Raw genomic sequence first — 17967 nt, forward strand, 5'->3', positions numbered from 1 at the left:
AAGAGAATTAATCCACAAACAGAAACACAACCACAAAATTAAACTTAGGGCTAAAGGAAATTCATGTGATATCAGGGGTTTGGCACCATCAAACCGCAATAAAATCCCTTGACATATAGGTAAAATATTTTTAGGGCCAGATGTACAATCAATTGAAACGGCGAGTCGCAAATTGCGCTCAATTGCGAGTCGCAATTACAAATGTACCACAGTGTCAGACACTGATTGCGATTCCCAATGGGGTCGCAAAATGCGAGCCTCATGAATATTAATGAGGCACTCGTAATTTGCGACCCCATTGGGAATGGCTGGCCCTGCCTGGGATAGTGGCCTGCTGGGCTCAGCAGACCTCCATGTCTTGGACTGCTTTTAAACAAAGCAGTTTTTTAAAAAAATGCAGCCGGTTTTCATTAAAGGAAAACAGGATGCATTTAACTACAAATAAATGAAAAGTTTTAGTTTAATTTTTCAAGGGCAGGTAGTGGTCCCTGGGACCACTGCCTGCCCCCCAAAAATATTTTTCCTGCCTTTGCAAAATGGAAGAGGTCCTCTCGGGATGCTTTCCCTTTTGCGACTGCATTACCACCCTCTTGAAGAGGCAGGTAAATTGCGAGGGTTTTGTGACCGCAATTGCGGTCGCAAAACATTCATGCATGGCTTGTGAGTCGCTATTAGTGGAACGCCCCTTCCTAATAGCGAGTCGAAAAATAACATTTGCGAGTCGCAAAATAGTGTTATACATGGCCCAGAGGAAAACCTGTTTGTACATGCTATTTTCCGTTGTACATCTGGCCCTAAGTGACTTCACAAATCAACCACATTTCAAAAGCGGAGAGAACAACATAACTCTTCATAAAAAACAGCAATATTTATTACCTATGAAGTTCCGCCTTGTAATCTAAAGATTTGATTATGGGAATGCTACTCTTTCAGATCTCCCAGTTCTTCACTTTACCCTCTCACAGCAGTCATCAGCTCGCCTGGTCTAAGCCACCCTGACTACATTATCTCAATGCTAGGAAAACTGCAATTGTTCCCTATTGTGGCCAAAATCAAGCTTAAATTAGCCTGTATATACTTTCAAAGCCATTTACACCGCACAACCAAGCTTCCTACAATCTATCAACCATTTTAGGAGAAAACAAGAAGCAAAGACACTCCGAGACTGGAATCCCAAACCAGAAAAAACGTAATATACAAGTTCACTCTGTGTCACAAGCACAGAACCATCATTTGGAACTACCTTTCAGAAGAAATGTGTTGCCAAAAAGACTTCTTCATTTTCCCCAAAAAACTAAACACCTTTCTATTTAACTGCTATCTGAAATAATCTAACCTACACTTTCATTTCGGAATCTCCTAGTCCCCTCTATTACCTCCTCATATTATATTTTATATGACTATTGCTTTCCTTACTGCCCTTTCTATTGTTGTTCCAAACTACAACACTCAATCCTGGTTCTCCAGTATTGGAAACTTTCATAGATTCCCATGCTTGTATCATTCCTCTTTGTCAGAATGAGAGTCCCCGGTATACATAAAATAGCAATAGAAACCATTACCAAAACAGAACCTAGGCCTAGACCCATTCTTGTTTTGCAACCTATCCACCTCTTTTTGTAAAAGAGACCCAAAAAAATAAAATGAACAACCAATCAGATTAGCCTCACCCCTAAGAACCCTCCTGAGAGAAGCTCAGAACCTCAGATTTTCTTAGCCGTTGTGTAACCACACCACTGAAGATGGAAGAGGCTGAGCTTTCCCAGGGAAGGAGGGTAGGTTTGCATGGGAATCTATGAACGTTTCCAATACTGGAGACCCAAAGTTACAGGGAAGTAACTTGTTTTCTTACTCCAGTACTGGAACTTTCATAGAGTCCCATGCTTGTATCAGAGTAGCTAGCAGTTATCAGCACATTTTTGGAACCATGACCATTATAAAACCAAGAACAAAGCAATAGCATATTTACCATAATGACAATGTCAATGGTTAATAACAATACTTAGAAACGTTAGAAAATATAAACACATTAGGTTAAAAAATGTGCAAGAGCTAAAAAAACAGTAACATGGAAGGAGGGATGAAAGGGAAAGCTCACCACTACTGAGCGGTTCCTCAGGACTGCTGACGGACTGCTGTGTCACTCTGCGTTGAAGAATCCAGACAGTAATGCCTTGTAAACGTATGGGTACTGCTCCAGGTCGCCGCTCTGCAGATCTCCCGGATAGGAACTCCGGCAAAGAGGGCTGTCGAAGAAGAAATCGCCCTCATGGAATGAGCACAGACCCGACCTTACAGGGGCTTGCCCGCTACTCTGACAATACTGGATAGCGCTGGTAATCCAACGATCAATCCCCTGTAAGGGGAAAGCCCTTACTAGGGTCACTAAAGGACACAAATAGTTGAGAAGACTTCCTGACGTCCTTAGTACGTTGGTGATAGAACTTTAAGCACCTCTGAATGTCCAGTGAGTGAACAGCCTTTTCTGCCGGAGTAGCCGGTTGAGGGGGAAAAGTTTTGAGTATAACCGGCTCATTCAAATGAAAATCTGAAGGTACTTTCGGCATGAACTTTGGGTTGGTACGCAGTATTACTTTACCCTTTTTGAACTGGAGAAAGGGTTCCTGAATGGGGAGAGCCTGCAATTCCCCCACTCGTCTTGCCGAAGTCAAAGCTAGTAGAAAAGCTACCTGTCAGGAGAGGAATTTCAACTCCGCCCTGTGAATAGGTTCGAAAGGATGCTTCAGGAGTTGGCCGAAAACCAAGTTAAGATGCCAAAGAGGAGGAGGAGGCTTGACTGAGGGAAAACTCTGAAAAGGCTCTTGAGAAACTGCTTAATTATCCTTGCCGACCAGAGGGAAGGACCTGAAGACGTGCGTCTGAAGCGAGAGATAGCTGTAAGATGCACCTTGATGGAAGAGTGAGCCAGTCCCGATTTTGCCAATGACAGAATATATGGAAGAACTTCATGCGGCTCAGACCTTAAAGGATGGACACCATATTGCTGACACCAAATGCAGAAACGCTTCCACTTCAACTTGTCTGTCTTGTTGGTACTTGGGGCTCTTGCCTGAGAAAGTACTTCTCTACATTCTGTTGAAAGAGTCAGACCAAGAAATTCTCGCTGCTCAGGGGCCAAGCCGAGAGCTGCAGAGACTGCAGATCCGGATGCCAGACTTGGCCCTCAGACATAGTCATCAGCAAAGGAATCAGCTGCAGCGGAAGTGGAAGGTCCAGGGAGAGAAGGTGCAGTTCTGTGAACCAAAACTGTCGGGCAACGCAGGAACTATCAGAATCATCTTGCAAGGTTCTGCTTTGAGCTTCCTGAGAAGTCTGGGGATCAGAGGAATGGGGGAAAAGCATAAACAAATGCACCTGAACCAGGCCATCGAAAACGTATTCCCCAACGATCCCGGATGGTGAAGCATAAAATCTGCATTTTTTGTTCTCCGGCGTGGCAAAGAGATCTATGGAAGGCTTGCCCCATCTGCGAAAGACCTTCTGTAGAGTGGAGTGGTCCAGGTACCACTTGTGGCTGACTGACTTCAGTCTGCTGAGCTTGTCCGCTGCTTTGTTGAGAACACTTGGAAGGTGCTCCGCCTGGAGTGATACTTCCTGCTGGAGTGCCCATTCCCAGATTGTCTGGGCTTCTTGTGACAACAGTCAAGATCTGGTGCCGCCTTCCTTGTTTATATATTGCATGGCCGTCGTATTGTCTGTATGTATTAGAACGGCAGACTGCTGTTTCCGTGGAAGAAAAACCTGCAAGGCCTGGCGAATCGCTCTGAGCTCGCAGAAGATTATGCTGGGGTAGCCAACGGCTACTTATATGAAGGTCTTGTAATACTGCTTCCTAGCCCTCTAGGGAGGCGTCTGTAGTTCTTATGTGAGGAACAGGGCGATCCTGAAGGAAAGGCCCTGAAAAATGATTTCCATGCTCGTCCACCATGATGCGGCATCTCTCATGGCCACGGTAACTGAGATCTTGTTGTCGAAGGATCTGTCGACTTAGCGCCACTGCAAGTCCAACTTCTCCTGGAGTGGAAGCATCCACAACCTGCAGTGAGGAATCAGAGGTATACAGGAGGAAATGGACCCCAGAAGGGACTTGTAGAGGCGAACTGAAAGTGACTGTCTTTTTAACAACCAAGAGACCATGGTCATCAGCTTTTCATGCCTTTCCCAGGTCGGGAAAGCTTTGTTTATGGACGTGTCCAGAATGGCTCCCAGAAATCTGGCTGTTCTGGATGGACAGAGAGTAGACTTTTCTCCGTTGAGATTTAGCCCGAGTTTGTCGAACAGGCATGTGCATGCTATGACTGATTCTTATGCTGCCCACCTGGTAGGAGCTTTCAGTAACCAGTCGTCCAGGTAAGAGAAGACCTGATGCTTTTGTTTTCGAAGAAAAGCTGCTATCGGAGCTAACGCCTTTGTAAAGATCCGCGGAGCAGATCAGAGTCCAAAAGGTAGAAGCTTGAACTGAAAGTGGCTCTTGGCTATTGTGAAGCAAAGAGACCTCCTGTGAGTATGTGAAAATAAGCGTCCTCTAGATCCAATGTGGCCATGTAATTCTCTGAGTTGAGAAGACAAAGGAGGTCCTGTAGAGAAACCATGCGAAATAATTGTTTGATGAGATAGGTGTTGAGCTCCCTCAGATCTAGAATAGGGCGCCACTTTTCAAAAGTCTTCCGGACCAGGACGAACCGGGAGTAGAAACCCTCTTCCCGCTGAGAGATAGGGACCGGTTCTATTGCTCCTTTGAGGAGCATTTGATAGACTTCCAACCGTAGAAGACGGAGATGTTTTGATACAGTGGCGCGAGGGGGCTTGGAAGGTGGAGCTTGGACAAACTCCAGAGTATGGTCGCATTGAATGATCCTCAACATCCAACGTTCCGATGTTATTAGTTGCCAGTTATGGAGGTAATGTAATATTCTGCCTCCCACTGATGTTACAGGAGGAGAAGGGACAGTAGTAAGAGCCAGCAAGCTGCGATTGACGCTTCCAGGAGTCCCTCCCTTGGTGTCCTTGTCTTCCTCTGTTAGACGATCGAGAGAAAGATGAGGATTGATTTTGCAGCTGGTTATAACTCGGCCGGTAAGATTGTGAATTTGATGCATATGAAGAATACCATTGTTGCTGGTACCCTCCTCTATATGTGGCATTACCTCTCCCTCTGGCTCCATGGAAGGGGACCTTGCAGTACTGCAGGGTCCCTAAGGATTTTGCTGTCTCCGTGTCTTTTTTGATGTCCTGGAGCGCATTATCAATATGTTTTCTAAAGAGCGCTTCCCCATCAAAGTGAAGATCCAGGATCTTGTTCTGGACCACCGGACGGAACCATGTAGCCGCAGCCAGCCTTGACGCCGAAGGACAGCAGCGCCCACCAGGGAGCGGAACGCCGTTGTTGCAATGTCCATTGCACAGTCAATCACTTCAGCCGATGTTACCTTCCCCGCCTGCAGAATCCTCTTAGCCTCTTTTTTTGCATTTTCAGGCAATTGCTCCAGATGTGGGGAAAGATCGCACCACATCTGGCATTCATAACGACCAAGAATCACTAAAGCATTATCCCCGCTAACCAACAGACTGGACATGGAAGAAAACCTCTTGCCCGCATTGTCCAGGCGTCTGCCCTCTTTATCTGGAGGTGTTGTGAGAGGAGCGGAAGGATTCAACCACTTTCTTTGGGCAGCCTGAGAAATGACAGTCTGGTTTTGGCTGACTGACCAAGCAGGCCGGACTATCCTCTGGAGCCTTATATTTCTTCTCACGTCGAGGTAGAACTGGAATCAACCCCTCATCCCAGACGTGACCAACTATAGGGATAGAACAGGCTGTTTTCCTGTAAGGCTTCTTGAAGTTATAGAGGAAGCATTCAGACTGCTCCGTGTGTATGGGCAGCTCAAACCTCCTTGAGGCACTCTCCATCAAATTATGGAAAACCCCTATGTCCGCAGGGGGTGAGCGGAGGGGGGGGGCGTAGAACAGGTGCTGGTGCAAGCAATACTGGATCAAGAATGACAGTCAACCCACTCTGTGTCAATATCTGGAATTGGTCCAGTGCCCTGGTCTTCTTCAGAGGTATCATGAACGAAAGACACAACAGGTGGTGCGTCTTGAGCTCTTAGTGTTGGTTGAGATGTCAGCAATTGGGGGGGTAGCAGGCTGAGCAGGAGAGACAACCGTACCTGGTACCACCGCTGGAACTGGAGGTTGCATCACAAATCTCCTTCTATAATCCACCAGCACAGATTGCAAGTCCGCTAGTAAGGAGGAAGGCATGGAAACCATCTCCTGTTGGTAGTCCCCTTGATAATCTGAGGAAGGATCATAATGCTGTTCCTCTCCGTAATCCCCCTCCGAGTCTGTGTCCTGACACTTGACATGTAATTGAGAAGGGATATTTGCACATGCGAAAGGACCATCATCTTCTTCAGAGTCCTCTTCTTCTAGAAGTGCCTGAGGTAGAGGAGCCACCCTCCTGGCGGATGTCATATCAAGCACGATTTGGCACTTTTTAAGAGAAATTTTAATTTTTTCCACCGTCGACAAGGTCGTCGACAGGGCTGTCGTCGACGATGTGAGAATCGTCGACAATGAAAGGGACGTCATCGACACAGCCGTCGTCGAGACAGTCGACACCCCAGCCGTTGTCGTAGTCGACGTGGTAGCCGTTGTCACTCTAAACAGCACCATCGACGACGACACAGGCACCAACGGCATCGAAGTCGTTGACGCGGAACACTGCAATAGCCCCGGAGACTATGAAATCACAGTCGACGGAGCCATAGATGAAACAGAAGATAGGGATTGTACCTTTGATGCTTTCGTCGACGGAGTCGTCGACAGCGGCGTCGTCGAGGAATCTTTTTTCATTGATTTCACCTCAGAAGAGAGGTAAGAGGGCTTTTAAAAGTCTTTGGAGCCGCAGGAGGAGAAGATGGAGGAACAGAGCTGGATTTCCTCTCAGACATCATTCCCTTAGACAGTCCTTCCCTCTCCTTTACACCTCGGTGAGTAGATTCGCCAGGACTATGCTCTTCAGACCTATGAGAGGTCTTTTTTAGGGCCTTACCAGGATGTTCATCAAAAGGTGAAGGGGAGACTCTACCCTTTTTGCAGATCAACTGCTTCTGTCCTTGACTTAAGCTCCAGGAGCCAGGTCAAATGACGTCCTTCACGGTCTCGTAGAGTTTTTGTTGAAAAGTGCGGCATATTTTACAGTCTGCTGGCTTGTGGTCTGGATACAGACAGTAAATACAATCCTTGTGCTTGTCCTCCACATACAACCTCTTCTTAGCACAAGTTGCACAGGCTTTAAAGAGAGCTTTCTCCTCCTCATCAGACATCTTGTCATGGAGTCCAAGCAGGTCTTGAAGAAAAACTGTAGATTTAAGGAAAGTAAGCAAAAAACTGAGCAGAGTTTAGTGGAGACTCCCTAGCACAACGTGCGGTAGGAAATCGGAGGTTCTGAGCTTCTCTCAGGAGGGTTCTAAGGGGTGAGGCTAATCTGATTGGTTGTTCATTTTTTTGGGTCTCTTTTACAAAAAGCGGTGGATAGGTTGCACAACAAGAATGGGGCTAGGCCTAGGTTCTGTTTTGGTAATGGTTTCTATTGCTATTTTATGTATACTGGGGACTCCCATTCCGACGACCGGGAATGATACAAGCATGGGAATCTATGAAAGTACCAATACTGGTGTGAGTTAATATATCTACAGACTTATGGAGAGGTCATTTAGCTTAATCTACAGGAAAACCCCCAAGACGTCATAAAACAAAAATGTGCACAGCAAACTATTAGAATAAAAATTATCTGTTTTCTACTGTTTTGCTTGAATGATACCATATGTCCGGGGCAAAATTCTGTGTACTTCGCATGGCCTTCCAATAGTTTTGATGTTCTTTTTCTTTTAAAACCACCTCTATGAAAGCCATGTCAAGGGTTTTAAGGGGTCAGCCCTTGTAGTGCATAATCAATAAAAGCTGTCCAGGACATCTAAAAAAAGTAAAAAGTTAATTGGGCTATCACCAATTCTAATCAACAATACCTTCCAGCCTCCAGAATCTTATTGAAAAAGAAGCAAAAGAAAAACACATGATTCTCATCAGTTCTATATACTCTAACAGAGTGATGGTTCAGCAAACAAAAAATAGTGATGACAGATGTCGAAATGCAACTATCTTATGCATACATTTCTATGTCAAGCAGGAGAACAATATTCATGTCCAAAAAGGACACTGCATATTCTTTTAAAATGCAACACCGGTTTGATAATTTGTTAAAAAAACTCAAACATTTCCAATAGGACACAGACCCACGATTAGTGGGTTGGTTATAAATCAAAGGTTGGTAACCAACTGAAAGCTACATATTACAAATAAGCAGAGTATCCACATGTACCAGGATGTGTTTCAAAGACTCAATACACAAACTAGAATAACAATCAATACATCCTATTTCTAAGGGAATGGGCTTTTGAGATTTCAATATATATATAAATATATATATATATATATATATATATATATATATATATATATATATATATATATATATATATATATATATATATATATATAAATAAATATATATATATATATATATTACCTACTGGCGATAGCTAGTAGGTATATATAGTTAGGATTGTTTTCCATAGGGAAATCGCAACATTCTATTGGGAATAACTTTGGCGCCGGTTGAGGAATCTTCCTGAAATTTTCCTTAACTTTGCCTCGCGGCGCTCCGCTCCTTCCCTGACAAGTTTGGGGGGGATTCGTCAAGCGGGGGCCGAGATAAAAGGGGGGTCCCAAAACGTGTTTTCCCCATGTTAATTTCCATAGGGCGGTTGGACTCACTTTTAGCCCGAACGGCTGAATGGTTTTCCACCAAACTTGGCAAAATTGTAGGGACTGGTAGCCCAATGTGCCTTTGCTATGTCTCAAGATATGTGCCCCAGTGGTTTTTACGAAAATTAACTTTGAAAAAATATATATTGGCCTATATATATGTTAGAGCCCAAATGTAGCCCAAAGATGGCCACCAGAGACCAAAAAAACCGAATGTAGCCCAAATATCAGCCAGATGTAGCCCAACTATAGCCCAATGACAGAATGTCCCAGAGTGTTCTAAAGAACAACTAGAGCGCTAACAGTCTTACTTATGACAAAAGTATGGCACACCTGAAGTCATCTTGATTGTTAACACTTAAAACATTTAATTTGCAAAGGAACAAAATGAGGGGGTTCATGTTGCCATAGAAATTATGATTAGTGCTGAAGAAAGAAAAATTAGGGCACATTTTGAGTGACTTCTCAAATCCTCTTATATTTCATTTAAAAAATTCTGATATGCAGTCTCCCAAGATGGCCACCAGAGACAAAAGAGCCCAAATGTAGCCCAAATATCAGCCAGATGTAGCCCAACTATAGCCCAATGACAGAATGTCCCAGAGTGTTCTAAAGAACAACTAGAACGCTAACAGTCTTACTTATGACAAAAGTATGGCACACCTGAAGTCATCTTGATTGGAATAAAGTGGTAACACTTAATACATTTAATTTGAAAAAGGAACAATATGAGGGGTTTCATTTTGCCATAGAAATTTTATATATATATATATATTCACTGAAAAAACCATAGGTTACACACCAGTTATAGTTAGGAATTAGCATTTAAAAAACCTTTGAAATTCACTGAAAAAACCATAGGTTTCACACCAGTTATATTTAGCTGGAAATTTTACTCGCATAAAACCATTGAAATTCCCATGTTATATTTAGTTGGACTCACTATAACTTGTACGTCTGCAATGCACTGCTGATGACGTCACATATTACATCACTCATGAATATATTTAAATATTTAAACATTACTCGCTAATATATGTATTCACTAAGATACACTTAATAAGCCAGTTAACCAATCAGTTTTTTTGAAAAAAACACTGAAAAAACCATAGGTTTCAGGCCTTATATAGTTAGGAATTAGCATTTAAAAAACCTTTGAAATTCACTGAAAAAAACATAGGTTTCAGGCCTTATATAGTTAGGAATTAGCATTTAAAAAACCTTTGAAATTCACTCAAAAAACTATAAGTTTTAGTGGTGTTATAGTTAGCTGGACATTTTACTCATACAAAACCAATGAAATTGCTCCTATATAGTTAGTTGTACTAACTATATTTCGCGCACCTGCAATCCATTGCTGATGATGTCACATATTAGATCATTCATGACATGGTCAGTGACATCACTCATGACATCTCAAATGACATCACTGATGACATCACTGATGACATCATCCACGTGACAATCACATACACCTTTTCATACACTATTACAATTTTTCATCACTGTTTGTAAAATACAGAGTATCCTATTTAAATCCATTGTCACAGCAATACAAGTATCTAAAAATCCACTCAGTGATTCATAGATGTATACACACATCTAATCACTTACCTATGGATTCACTCATACATGCTGTCAATGAACAATAGAACACTATCAAAAATACTTCTACATCTATATCGACATTAAACAGCACGCATCCTATTCACATATGAAGTCATCCTACTCACTTATGCAAACAATGGATCATACTTACATATTTACTTAGCAAAACACTTATAAAAACACCAATTCTTCTATTCATTTAGATAGTAAGTCATACTTAGTGAATTATAAAATCATTACTACAAGTATACAGTTATCCATACAGTCACTCACACAATCATTGTGTCTTATGTACACTTATTTATATACAACTGACACATACACTGCCTTTTATTTTTCTAGTTTGTTGGACCTGTACCTTTGAGAAATATATTTGCTCATCACCACACCCATAAAGAGATTCCCTCACCCAAACTGTTAGAACATGTAGTTTTAATTTCATATATCTACTGAATCAACTATTCACACATCTTTGGACAGTCACACACCCCCCACTGAACCACACACACTTTCACACTCCCATACAAATACTCAGTTAACTAATCAATAACTAATATAGACTTTCACATAGCTAGTAACCAACTGTAGAATCAGTTTACACAACAACTGACAAAGTGATAAAGATATTTACACAGTTTAGTCACTATCCACTATATTTAGTGAGACATTATAAATTGGTCAAGTAAACAGTCAATTACACTGCTACTAAATCCTCCATCCAAATATTTATTTATATATATCCACTCATTCTTCAATGTAAATTGCTATATATATAATGCATATTTAAATAACGAAGCAAACCACATTCACTGGATGATGTCATCAGTGATGTCGTCAGTGATGTCATTTGAGATGTCATCAGTGATGTCACTGACCATGTCATGAATGATCTGACATCATCAGCAGTGGATTGCGGGTGCGCGAAATATAGTTAGTACAACTAACTACATAGGAGCAATTTCATTGGTTTTGTATGAGTAAAATGTCCAGCTAACTATAACACCACTAAAACTTATAGTTTTTTGAGTGAATTTCAAAGGTTTTTTAAAAACTAATTCCTAACTATATAACTCCTGAAACCTATGTTTTTTTCAGTGATTATATATATATATATATATATATATATATATATGAAATGAAATGAAAATTAGGCTTATAGAGCGCTGCAGTTGCCCTGAGGCATCCAGGCGCTGGAGCTAAACCAAACAAACCTGACCACTGAGGTTACTAGTTGTTGAACAGGAGGGTTTTAAGCTGTTTCCTGAAACTGGTGAGATTTGTGTTGTTTCGCATCTGCAGAGGGAGGGTGTTCCACAGTTTGGCAACGTTGTATGAGAACGAGCGTCCTCCTGCTCTAGTTCTAAATATTCGAGGGATTTTGGCAAGTGTAGCAGTTGAGGAGCGTAGAGTTTTATTGGGTTGGTATGGGGAGATCAGGGAAGAGTTGATTTCTGGGCCCGTTCTCCAGAAAGTCTGGTGGGCGATGCAGAGAGCCTTGAACTTTACTCTGTCCCTGACAGGCAGCCAGTGTAGAGTTTTTAGGCCGGATTTTATTGAGGTCCTCCGAGGGATTCCCAGGAGCGCCCGGGCAGCACAGTTTTGAGTGCGCTGAAGTTTTTGTAGAGTATAGTCCGGGGCTCCAAGATAAAGGGCATTGTTGAAATCCAGCCGTGATTGGATCAGGCCCTGTATGACAATTTGTCTGGCCTCGAAAGGAAGGAGGGGAAGGATTTTCTTGATTACCCTGAGAAGGCCAATACAAGTGGCCGACACCTTAGTGGCCTGAGTATTTAGGCTCAGCGATTTGTCGAGCCAGGCTTTTGATATTGTCTTTGGGGAGAGGGGGAGTGCCCATACTTGAGGGCCATATTAGCTCCAGAGTGGAAGGAGTTGCTGGGCCAAGGAGCATAAGCTCCGTTTTATCATCGTTGAGCTTCAGGCATGAGCTCAACATCCACCTTTTTACGTCCTCCAGGCAGGCCGCCAGGTCAGGTGGAGTCTGGAGACCGCTCTTCTGTGCAAGGGAGACCACCAGCTGGGTGTCGTCCGCATAGGAGATGATATTAACACCATGCGGACGAACAATCCCAGCCAGCGGCCTCATGTACACATTGAAGAGCGTAGGGCTTAGGGAAGAGCCCTGCGGCACTCCGCACCCCAGTGGCCTACTGGAGGATACAGATGTGCCGTCGAAGACCTGGAAGGTTCTGTCTGACAGGAAGGATTCCAGCCACGACAGGGCATCTCCGGATACTCCCAGGTCGGCAAGACGGTTCAACAAGATCTTGTAATGTACCGTGTCGAACGCGGCGCTTAGATCGAGGAGGATCACTGCCACTGATCCCCCTCGATCCAAGATCCGTCTTGCCTCCTCGGTTACCGCTAGTAGGGCGGTCTCTATCCCATGTTTGGGGCGAAAACCCGTCTGGGAAGCATCAAGGAGGTGGTTGTCCTCGAGAAATGTCGTCAGAATGCTGTTGACGTGCCTCTCCAGGATTTTTGATGCCCATGGGAGCAAAGAGATTGGACGGTAGTTACCCGCATTAGCTGGGTCCAGGGAGGGTTTCTTTAGGAGGGCCCGCACCATTGCATGCTTCCAGGTTACGGGTACAGTCTTACTCAGTATAGAAGAGTTCAGCAGTTCTAGCAGGGTGGGGAGGATAATGTCACTGGCTAGACCCAGTGGGCCTGGAGGGGCCGGGTCACAAGGGGAACCGGTTTTTATTTGTAGGGCTAGTTTCTTTAAAGTTTCCATTGTTATCAAGGGAAACGATTTCAGATCAATGTCCCTGTCCAGGGCAGAGTCCAAGCATTGAGGGGGCGGATCGATAGGTGAGTTAAGGAAAGAAGAGTATATTTTATTTACTTTTTGGAAAAAGAATTCCACCAAGTCATTGCATTTGGACAATGAATTGTTATTATCTGAGGCGGGCGGGGGTGGTTTAGTCAGAGAGTTTACTATGTGGTATATTTCTTTCGGTTTTGATTTTGCCACTGTTATTTTATGGGTGTAGTAGGCTGCTTGCGCGTTTTTTATGGCCATTTTGTACTCCCTAATCATTTCCCTGTAAATAGTTTTTTCGGCTTGGTTGTAGGATATGCGCCACTTCCTCTCTTGTCTCTTGCATAGGCGTTTCTGGTTTCTAAGATCTTCTGAGTACCATGGGGCTGATGATTTGCTTTGTCTTTTTGATCTAGATGGATATGATGGGAGACTTAAGTCCAAAGAGGTTGTTAGCCAGTCTTCATATCTGATGTTATTGGATGTAGGGTCGTGAGAGAGGGAGGGTCTGGTGTTACTGAGAGTCTTCGTCCAGTTGTCAAGAGGAAGTTTTGACCAGTTTCGAGTTTTCCTGGATGTAAACAGGGAAGGGGGTGGTTTACTTGTAGTCCACGTAAACGCTATCAGGAAGTGATCGGTCCATGGGAGCTTATTAATAAGGCCTACTTTGAGCTGGTCGCTATTACTGAAAATTGGATCTAGAAGATGCCCCTTTTCGTGTGTGGCCGAAGGAACTCGTTGCTCTAATTGGATGGCAGCCAGGTTTGATTGTATCTCTGAAGCCGTGGGATCTAGCAAGTTGTCAAAATTAAAATTAAAATCTCCCAGAATGGTGAAATTGGAGGGGGAGACAACCAGCTGTGAAGCCACTGACAGTAGAGAAGTATTGAATTGTCCGGTGGAACCCGGGGGGCGATAAATGAGGATGCCGGAAAAACTGGAATTGGGGGAGAACTCGATAGAGAAAGAAAGGTTTTCGCAGTCCTCAATGTCGTCCGCTAAGCAGCGGCAGACATAGTTCTCTTTGTAGATAATCGCGAGGCCGCCACCTCTACCTAGTGGTCGATCAACCCGCGCTATCTGGTATCCTGGAATTATAGCCTGTGCTAGGTCCGGCTGAGAGTCTTGGTTCAGCCACGTTTCAGTTAGGAACATAGCATCAGGGGAGTGTTCGTCTAATAACAAAGAGATTTCTGTACAGTGTTTTACTAATGACCTGCAGTTAAGTAGGAACATGGAGTATTCCTGTGCCTCCGCTCTGGTTTGGGCAGTTTTAGAGGTGAGTTCAAACTTACAGTGCGTGCAGCGGCGAGGCATCTCCAAAGGATGTCCTGGGGTTCCACAGCTTGGTAGTATTGGTGGACGTAGCTGATGTAAGACACTCGAGCTGTAAATGTGTCTACCGGCCCCTGAGGGGCCAGGGGGCAGGGCCGCGGGGCCCGGGCGCGGACGAGCGCAGACGAGCTTGCCTTAAGCGCGCCTTCGGCGCGCTTTCGTCACGCCCGCTGCGCTCGTCCGCTGCGCGTCCTACGAGTGATCATAGTTATGAAGGGGGAGGTAGGGAACAAACAAGGGGGTGTGGCCTGTCGAGTGGGCGTGTCTCCTCGTCGAGAGAATGGCGCCTGGAGTTTGTGTCAACACTCTCCGCTGCAGCTTTCAGTCAGCTGTGCGGGGTGCTGGCTGATCGAGTATCGAGTGCTCAGGGGTGAGTGAGTTAAAAGTACACAAAACACACAAGTGAACACGTTATACAATTTTTTAAAAGAGAGGAACAGGTCGGCTCCCGGCTTTTCGCCTCAGGAGGGGTTTGTCTGTCTAAAGCGCCGCTCTCTGTCAGCGCGCGCTTATGTAGCGAAAGGGGGCGTGGCCTGTCGAGTGGGCGTGTCTCCTCGTCGAGAGAATGGCGCCTGGAGTTTGTGTCAACACTCTCCGCTGCAGCTTTCAGTCAGCTGTGCGGGGTGCTGGCTGATCGAGTGCTCAGGGGTGAGTGAGTTAAAAGTACACAAAACACACAAGTGAACACGTTATACAATTTTTTAAAAGAGAGGAACAGGTCGGCTCCCGGCTTTTCGCCTCAGGAGGGGTTTGTCTATATATATATATATATATATATATATATATATATATATATATATATATATATATATATATAACCTACTGGCAGTCGCCAGTAGGTATATATAGTTTTTTCTCTATGGGATTTTTGAAAATTCTATGTCTAATAACTTTGGCGTTTGTGGACGGAATTGGCTGAAATTTTCAGGAAAATTGAACATTTTGTTTCTGAGCAGCCCCTGAAAATTTGGGGGGGTTCGTCAAGGGGGGGGCCGAGAAAAAAGGGGGGTCCCAAAACGCGTTTTTCCCATGTTAATTTCCATAGGGCGGTTGGCCTCACTTTTAGCCCGAACGGCTGAATGGATTTGCACGAAACTTGGCAAAATTGTAGGGACTGGTAGCCCGATGTGCCTTTGCTAGGTCTCAATATATGTGCTCCAGTGGATTTTGAGAAATTAACGTTCAAAAAAATATATATATCTGTGACAGCGTCCCGGGTAGCGCTCCGTTTCGCGTACTTTTCGCGTTACGGAGCTTTGCGAAGCGAAGCTGATTGGCTCTCCGGTGTCTGTAAACATTCCAAACAGTCCGTAGCGGCCGCCATCTTGTCTCTCGGTAGGATCGAGAGACAAGAGGAGGCCAAAGCGAAGGGGCAAATGACCATAAGGGGGCATAGTAGATCCTCCCTGACCCCCTAGGTTTGATGTGGAGGTTTTAAAAGGGCCCCGCGGGGCAAAAAAAATAAAATAAAAAAAAATAAAAATCGAACGGCTGAATGGATTTGCATGAAACTTGGCAAAATTGTAGGGACCGGTAGCCCGATGTGCCTTTGCTGGGTCTCAATATATGTGCTCCAGTGGATTTTGAGAAATTAACGTTTAAAAAAAGATATATATCTGTGACAGCGTCCCGGGTAGCGCTCCGTTTCGCGTACTTTTCGCGTTACGGAGCTTTGCGAAGCGAAGCCGATTGGCTCTCCGGTGTCTGTAAACATTCCAAACAGTACGGAGCGGCCGCCATCTTGTCTCTCGGTAGGATCGAGAGACAAGAGGAGGCCAAAGCGAAGGGGCAAATGATCATAAGGGGGCATAGTAGATCCTCCCTGACCCCCTAGGTTTGATGTGGAGGCTTTAAAAGGGCTCCGCGGGGCAAAAAAAAACCCAAAAAAAACCTTTTTTTTTTCGTGGGGTGCGCCCGGTTCGCGTAACGGGAAGCGGACTGGGGAGCGTACTACAAGGAAACAAGAATGATTGACTTTTAACTTATTGTATGTTTATAGACTTTTTTTTTTCTTTTTTTTCTGCTGAGTGACGTCTCGGCCTATCTCCACGGGATGCAGTCCCTACCATCTCGGCGTTTAAGCCGAGGGGGACCGGTAGTGTGGGAGAGATAACGTCTGTTAACGTTCGATTCGAAGGAAATCAGGAAGTGTTGATAAACATTGTCTGCGCCATCTTGCCTTTTTTCAAATGCCACACTTTTGTCGTGCACGGCAGCCATTTTAGATGCCTTGACCAGACCCATTCTCTGCACGCTGTCGATCCTTAGCATGGCTCCCCACCCTCGCAAGCATCTCCCCCAGGCACTGGTCACCCCTGCTCTCTGTCTTATGCATGGGCAATAAACCTCCCCCCATCTGCGCTGCTCTTCCCTGAGAATCACACCCTGTGCCCGCCCGACACCTCCCTTTCGCCCTATTCACTACGGCACCCTCTGAAACTCCTCTTCCTCTGTGTCCGATTGTCCAGGCCGGTCCCAGGCTATCACCTAGCCCTGCAGATGTAGTTTATGGCCCCAGCTGTAAAGAATCACCCCTCTTCAAAGGAGTTACAGTAGATCAAGGCCCCCACCCAATGAGATCCGTCACACCACACGCGTTCCTACTATCTGAAAACCATCCTGTATTGTGATTGGGGAGGGGACCGAGCCTGAAGCGGAAGATTCGAGGGATGCCTCTTTGTACATCAAAGTTTTTACAATTATGTGTCACAATAAAAATATATAGCACTCCAACAAAGTAGTAGGATTATAAAACTTTAATAACTTATAAATATATACAACGCAACAAAAACAGTAAAAACATTTAAACATTTTTAGGAAAAAAGAAGCAACAATGGTCAGTAGCTGTGTTTTGTGCGAATAGTCCCAAGGCAGCACAACGGTGGAGGCTCGTCTGCTGTAGTGGGGCGCCCCTTTACCGTTTCAGTTGCCATTCCGCCCGCTTTTGGTACACTTTGCCAAAATCCGACATTCAGCTGAGTTGCGCCCACTCTTGCGGTGCAGCGATAGGCGGCTGCCACAGGACTCTCAAAATGGCGGCAGGCTCTTTCCTTTTTGGGCCTGGTCCACTGAAATGGCCCTGGGACACCTTGGAAATCGGACGCTTGTCTGCTAGGTCTTGGACCCCATTCTCGAAAGCGTCCCCTCAGCCTTGAAGATTCTACAAAAGTCTTGGGGGCCCGACTCCTGCAGGCTTCCGGTGGGGAGCGGCTGCCATGATTGCTCGCGGAATGACCACGACGGAGCCACGAGATGGTGGTGCTTTCATGCTGACGCCAGCTTCAGTCTGAAACATCCAGAAACAAGGTGGGGCTTTCATCGTTTGGGAAAAAAAAAAGTTTTCATCTAATGAAAAGTGTTATTTTTAGGTCATATGATCAAGCCTTCCA

The 17967-nt window shown here is 44.7% G+C and overlaps 1 protein-coding gene across 2 annotated transcripts in view; it reads right to left on the bottom strand.

The window, feature by feature from the left end:
- Positions 1–17967, bottom strand: part of ARRDC1 (arrestin domain containing 1) — a 566873-nt gene that overhangs the window by 66946 nt on the left and 481960 nt on the right. The window lies entirely within an intron of this gene.

The sequence above is a fragment of the Lissotriton helveticus genome, chromosome 5_1 (genome assembly GCF_964261635.1).
Source record: "Lissotriton helveticus chromosome 5_1, aLisHel1.1, whole genome shotgun sequence".
Lineage (NCBI taxonomy): Eukaryota > Metazoa > Chordata > Amphibia > Caudata > Salamandridae > Lissotriton > Lissotriton helveticus.